Source organism: Labeo rohita, chromosome 7 (genome assembly GCF_022985175.1).
Source record: "Labeo rohita strain BAU-BD-2019 chromosome 7, IGBB_LRoh.1.0, whole genome shotgun sequence".
In the NCBI taxonomy this organism is placed as follows: Eukaryota; Metazoa; Chordata; class Actinopteri; order Cypriniformes; family Cyprinidae; genus Labeo; species Labeo rohita.
The window spans coordinates 34,781,228-34,789,060 of NC_066875.1; positions in this window are offsets into that span (position 1 = coordinate 34,781,228).

Consider the following 7,833-nt stretch of genomic DNA (forward strand, 5'->3'; position numbering starts at 1 on the left):
AACGAGCATTTGAGGTTAAAAAGTATATACTGAGGGGTGAGAACCAAACGGGTGTAAGTGAGATTTTGGGTGAAATGGAGAGATATACACTATATTGCCAAAAGTATTCGCTCACCCATCCAAATAATCAGAATCAGGTGTTCCAATCACTTCCATGGCCACAGGTGTATAAAATGAAGCACCTAGGCATGCAGACTGTTTTTACAAACATTTGTGAAAGAATGAGTCGCTTTCAGGAGCTCAGTGAATTCCAGCGTGGAACTGTGATAGGATGCCACCTGTGCAACAAGTCCAGTCATGAAATTTCCTCGCACCTAAATATTCCACTGTCAGCTGTATTATAAGAACGTGGAAGCGTTTGGGAACGACAGCAACTCAGCCACGAAGTGGTAGGCCACGTAAATTGATGGAGCGGGGTCAGCGGATGCTGAGGCGCATAGTGCGAAGAGGTCACCAACTTTCTGCAGAGTCAATCGCTACAGACCTCCAAACTTCATGTGGCTCAAGATTAGCTCAAGAACAGTGTGCAGAGAGCTTTATGGAATGGGTTTCCATGGCCGAGCAGCTGCATCCAAGCCATACATCACCAAGTGCAATGCAAAGCGTCGGATGCAGTGGTGTAAAGCACGCCGCCACTGGACTCTAGAGCAGTGGAGACGCATTCTCTGGAGTGATGAATCGTGCTTCTCCATTTTGCAATCTGATGGACGAGTCTGGGTTAGGTGGTTGCCAGGAGAACGGTACTTGTCTGACTGCACTGTGCCAAGTGTAAAGTTTGGTGGAGGGGGGATTATGGTGTGGGGTTGTTTTTCAGGAGCTGGGCTTGGCCCCTTAGTTCCAGTGAAAGGAACTCTGAATGCTTCAGCATACCAAGGCATTTTGGACAATTCCATGCTCCCAACTTTGTGGGAACAGTTTGGAGCTGGCCCCTTCCTCTTCCAACATGACTGTGCACCAGTGCAAAAAGCAAGGTCCATAAAGACATGGATGACAGAGTCTGGTGTGGATGAACTTGACTGGCCTGCACAGAGTCCTGACCTCAACCTGATAGAGCACCTTTGGGATGAATTAGAGCGGAGACTGAGAGCCAGGCCTTCTCGTCCAACATCAGTGTGTGACCTCACAAATGCGCTTCTGGAAGAATGGTCAAAAATTCCCATAAACACACTCCTAAACCTTGTGGACAGCCTTCCCAGAAGAGTTGAAGCTGTTATAGCTGCAAAGCAATTTTTCACTTTTAATTGTTTTACGTCAATGAAAGGTTAGCATTTTGTGAATTTTTTGAATGAAATATCATAAAGATAAATAAAGCAGATTTATTTTCATAGCCGTCTTTGCTCATATTTACCAAGGGTGCCAATATTAGTGGAGGGCACTGTATATGATTCATAGATTAAGTAATCAATAAATTGTTATTAGTTAAATGTGTCATTATGTATTAATTCCCTAATAACTTATTTTAATAACTAATAGTGTAAATTCATGTGTTAATTACCACAACGGGTTGAAGCCACATATTTTATCTTTCAGTTGTCTGCTTTAATTAATCATTAGCTAATGCAAAAGATATCATTATGTTATGACTTTACTTGTTGAAGCACAGAAATATTAACTAATTGTTAAGTAATTTAGAATTAGTTAGTGTGCCTCAACAAGTAAAGTCACAACATAATGATATCTTTGCAAATCATTAAGTAATGATTACTTAAAGCAAACAACTGGAAGTTAAAATGCATGGCTTCAACTCATTGAGGCACATGACTAACTAATTCTATATCCATAACCACACTGACATATTACTTAACAATTAGTTTTGTGCTTCAACAAGTAAAGTCACAACATGATACATTTGCAAATCATTAGCTAATGAGTATTTAAAGCAGATAACTGGAAGCTGAAGTACATAGCTTTGACCACTGTGAATACTTCATCTATGAATCATATAGAATGTTCATTAGTTGCTGATGTAGTAATCATTAGTAAATGGTTTAGTTTTTCATGAATTATATATTAATTCATGATTATCTGTGCATTAATTAAGCATGAATTTGTGCACCCGCATTGTAAAGTGTTACCTTTATTTTTTTAAATGATCCATCATTTTGCTAGATAAGACCCTTCTTCCTCAACTGGGATTGTTTAGAGCCTTTTGAAGCTGCATTTAAACTGCACTTTGGAAGTTCAAACTTGTGGGCACCATAGAAGTCCACTATATGGAGAACATTCCTGAAATGTTTTCCTCAAAACAACATAATTTCTTTAAGACTGTAGAAAAAAAACATGAACAGCTTGGATTACAACTTCTTTAATGTTGATAGTGGACAGATTTGTAGCTACTAGAATTACACAGGTAGAGGAAAGAAACTTATACTAATAGAATAGAGTAGAGTAGAATAGAATAGAATTTTTAGGTTATAGAATGTATGTAATACATAATCATATATTTCATCACTGCACAGCATAGCTTGTGGATGTTGTTATAAGTAAGGCTACATACACTGTGGAACAGTCCACAACTACAGTACTGCATTTTTTAAAATAAAGCTTCTTAATTGGCATTGTTTTTTCTTTAAAAACTGGAGACGGGAACACTTCCCATAACACCCAAATTAACTTTTTACATCGTAAGAAGGATGGTATCTACACTAATATTTGTCTGTCAGTTTCATTCTTTTTCTAAAGTCACTGTAGTCGCTTGGATCCAGTCCGTATACAGACCAGATGGTCACCATAAGTCACTCGGATATAGTCCACATCCAGACCAGATGGTTGATCAGCACCTAGAGATGACCACAACAGCCATAAATGTCAGCGGAGGCCATTACAACTCCTTCTCCATGTAATTTTTCAGTCTTAAAGCTGAAGGAACTGGATGGATCTTCTGAACGATGCCAGTCAACAGCGTTGGAGCCTGGAATTAAACCACAGCATGTTGGTTTGTCTGGTTAGAGGAGAACTGACCCTCCAGTTAAGGTTTTTCCCAAGTTTTCTTTCTGTTCTGTTTCGGTTTCTTGCCACTGTCCCCTTTTGGCTTGCTTGAATGTGGACACTCAGTTTTTGGCAATATTATGGACTTGATTGCACAGACACTGTTGGGAGAGAACTGAACTGAGGTCGATGACGACACCACTGAATTAACAGTGCACTGACTTTATTTGATTTCAAACAGTATCATAGCTATTAAACTATATCTTGTTATGATTTTAAATCTCAAAGTAAAAAGAGGTGATAAAGTCTGATTATGTGGTAGCTGTGGTTTAAAATTAACCTTTTATAATCTTAATTCAAGTGCTGAAGGATTTTTGAAAGTCTGACAGTAAGCTGTGTTGAGTACTACTGTAAGGTTAACACTACCTGTTTAAATGTCTGAAAATGAATGAAAAATTTAGAAAAGTAATCAGGAAGTAATTAAACGTAATCAGTTACATTACTGTAATAAAGTAATTGAAATAATTACATTTCAAATAGGGTAGCTTGTAATCTGTAACCGATTGCTTTTCCAAAGTGACCATTCCAACACTTCATACACCCTACAGTACAAGGTACAAAACCAAACCGTATACAGTGCGGTATACAAAACAGTATACAAACTGTGATATAATATAGCTGGATTATAAATAGTAGAGGAGGTTGTTAAAGGTAAAAAGTAATAGATTAAGTTGCTTCTAATTTATCAGGGTGTTATGTAATCATGGATTGTACAGTGTGGTTACTCTTAGAGGTGTTTGTTGAAAAGCTTGACAGCTGTTGGAAAGATATTGTTTTTTAACTTTGATGTTTTGGTTTATCTCAGTGATCTCAGGCATCTAATCTTCTTATCTGTTATGATGGTGTAATGGAGTAATATGTACAGGGATTCCACTAGTTCCTGTAATCTTTGATGCCTTGTTGACAAAGTATTCAGGTTTTGCTTCATTAGGGTATGCTTTCTACAATGACTTTGAAATAACAGACTAGTGTCTCAGTTATCTAAGAAAGAAAAGTCTGTGATAACCTTTTCTGTGCTGCAGATGTTGGTTTCGGTGAATTTAAATGAGTCTGTCATGGAAATTTGTTGTTTGTTGATGGCTGTTTTCCTGTCAATGTATAAAGTCTACTAGAATCAGTTTATTTAGTTTATTGGTTGACTGATTTTTAAATGTTTCATTAAAACTTAACACTGACATACCAGGTACTGTACTTGTTCTATCCACATCAATGTAATACTGTGTCTCACAATTTCTGGAAATAATAAATCCTATTATAGGGTATCAAGTAGGGCTGCACGATAAATCACATGTGATTGCCATGCGCATTTCATCAGTAAAGCCGGTTCTGTGATCTCCATCACGTGCAATTAATACGCAGAGATTTTCATAACTCACACAAAAGATGTAATCACAAATGTAATCAGTTACAAAAGATCCTTTAAATTTTATAAGCATCTTTTACTGAAAATGATGACCATGAAACTGATATGATTAATCTGATATGAAATTGCTATGAGTTGACAAGTAAAAGATTATTGTACTTATCTGTACATATTATTTATGTCTTCTGTTGTCTTTTTGTGTCACGTTGCAGTCCAAGTTACCGGAAGCAAACAGCAAATGCTGGCAATGGACCCCTGAAGAAGAGCAGTGCGTCTTGGTCATGTGTGACAATGCTACTCAGAACCTGGAACAATTTCCCCTAAAATCAATTACAACTGCAAAGGTAATCAGTGCTCTTGTGAAAATTTCCAGAGTCGGTATCCCGGACAAGATCATGACAGATCAAGGCACTAACTTTACATCAAGCTTGATGAAGTACCTCCACAGACAGATGGGTATCCAGTTGATCAAGACAAGCCTAGGGCTGGACATCTTGGGTCCTGGAGAGCCACTGTCCTGCAGAGTTTCACTTTAACCCTAATCAAACATACCTCAACCAGTTAATCAATGTCTTCAGGGTTACTAGAAAGCTACAGACAGGTGTGTTTGTGTGGGGTTGGAGCTAAACTCATCAGGACAGTGGCCCTCCATGGCTAAAGTTGCCCAGCCTGGCCTACAGGGAGGTACTGCAAGCATCAACAGGGTTTTCACCTTTTGAAGTGGTGTACATGTAACAGAGGCCAGCAGTAGGTGCTGTGCAGGTAAACCTCACTTCCCTGTGCCCACCTTCCATGTCGGAGACCCGAGTTCAAGTACCGCTCTGAGTGGGTGCGAGTAGGACCTGGGGGGGTTACATACAGATGGTCTGTCCAGGGTTGACTAGATCTGCTAAGGAAGAGCTGGGAAGCCCAAATGACATCCACAGATTGTGAACAAGGTATCCAGTTTCCACCTGGAGAAGTACAGAGAACAAGCCATTGAGAACTTGGAAGCAGCCCAGAAAGCACAAAAACAATGGTGTAACAAGCTGTTAGTGAAGTGGCAAGGGCCCTACGAGATTCTGAGATGAGTAGGACTGGTCACTTATGAGGTATTGCACCCGGAATAGGGAAGTCCAGCCAAGTCTACCATGTCAACCTCCTGAAAGAGTGGTGAGAGAAGGCAGCAGACAAAGAGATAGCACATTTTACTTGCAAAGGAGCCACAATTGAAAATGAGGGTGAGCACGAAATGGAAGACGTAGCTGTATGGAGATCTCCGGCAAAGAAAACCCTGGAACACCCGGAAGAGGAACAGAGGAAGCAGCTGTTACACATAGTAGACAAGCACTTGAATCTCTTCAGGACAGAGTCAGGAAGAACCAACCTGATTGAACACATCATCCAGCTCACTGAGCCAACTCCCATTTGACAACAGCCCTCTCGAGTGCATGAATGGCTGATTTGAGCCACTGAGGAGGGAGATTCATCTAATGAGAGAGATGGGGGTGATTGAGCCATCAAACAGCCTGTGGAACAGCCCATTCACCCTGGTACCAAAGAAGGATGGGTCACTGAGAATCTGCCTTGATTTCCAAAAGCTCAGTGCTGTCTCAAGGTTCGATGAATACCCAACGCCTCGGATTGATGAGCTGCTAGGATGGATTAGTCAAGCCAAATACATCACCACTCTATATTTAATAATAATTGATCATAATTAATAAAATCCATCTGATGTATTTCTTTAAAATTAGACCAGTTAAAAAATTAGGTTTCTTTCTGGCTACTTTGTATAGGTTTCTATGTAAGCACCACTGGATGATGCAATGGCAGCCATTTTGCGCCAGAACGCCCACCACGCACCAGCTTATTGGTAGAGAGAAGACAGAGTGAAGAAACCAATCAGTAGATATGGGGATGATTAGGAGGCCTTGGTGATGAACAGAACAAAAAGGGTTACACCCCTACTCTTTTTTTTCAAAGGACATTCTAGGATTTTCAATTACCACAGAGATTCAAGACCTCGGTTTAACGTCTCAACTGAAGGATAGTGCTTTTTGACAATATAGTGTCCCCGTCACTATACTGGGGTGCTAGGACCCACACAGACCAAAAGGTGAGCACCCCCTGTGCCAGTGCCCTGGACAGAGGAACCTGAGCAGGCATTTTTAAGGCCGAAGGAGAGCCTATGTAAGAAGTGGATGCTTCTGCCAATGGACTAGGAGCTGTGCCAGCACAAGGAGAGGCCAGGAACACCAATCCTCTACGTAAGACATATAAGCTGTTACCTCGAGAGAGCCGACACTCAACTATTGGGAAAAAGGGACCTGCCATCAAGTGGGTGTTGCAAAGTCTCAGATAACACTTGCTGGAAGGGAGTTCTTAAAGAAGAACTCCACTTCCAGAACAACAATTTACAAATAATTTACTCACCCCCTTGTCATCCAAGATGTTCATGTCTTTCTGTCTTCAATCGTAAAGAAATTATTGTTTTTGAGGAAAGCATTTCAGGATTTTTCTCCATATAATGGACTTCATTGGTGTCCCAATTTTGAACTTCCAAAATGTAGTTTAAATGCAGCTTCAAATGGCTCTAAACGATCCCAGCCAAGTAAGAAGGGTCTTATCTAGCGAAACGATCTGTCATTTTTTTTTTACGAAAAATAAAAGTTTGTATACTTCTTAAGCACAAAAGCTTGTGTAGCACAGGCTCTGAGATGCGAGTCCACGATGCTACGAATTAGAGATGGGTCGTTCTTGAACGATTCGTTCATTTTGAACGAATTTTTAATGTGACTCAGGAAGAATAAGTCATCTCAGAGAGTGATTTGTTCAGTCGTGCATGCGCATGAAAGAATGCATGGCTGAGGGCTGTAAGCTGAAAATCTGAAGTGAATGTAACCAAAAAATAAAGAACAAAACAAAGAATTGTGAACAGCAAGCTGGCTAGCGTGGTAACATCGCGTCTCCCGTCCTCATCAACACTTCAGTTTTTAACAGCCCTGCATGATGAGCCTCAGGTGGAAAGATACGCCCACAATAACCACCATACCTGCAAACCAAAAGAAAACGAAAAACAGGCCCAGCACCCACCAGGACGTAACAACATATTATGCATTGTCTTCCATTGTCTGTGTCCTGTTCCAGTCCAGGTTACCGAAAGCAAATGGCAAATGCTGGTGGCGGGCCAAAAATACAGAAATCACTTAATTCCCACGTTTCCAATTTACCATCACGCTACGTCACATCATTTACAGAAACACTGTAAATCAGATGTTTCTGTAACTGATGTAATTTAACATTGTGTGAGGAGGAAACAAGAAATGATGGAATTACAGAAATAGCACCTTCATGCAAAGGTCGTTGTATTGACAGTGTCTGTTCCTATGCACATTGTATTTGTAGTCCACCAAAGGTGCACAAAATATATACAAAGTGATATTTGCAAAAACTGACAAAATACGGAAAAGGTGAATATGTTAAAGAATCATCAATCAGTAACA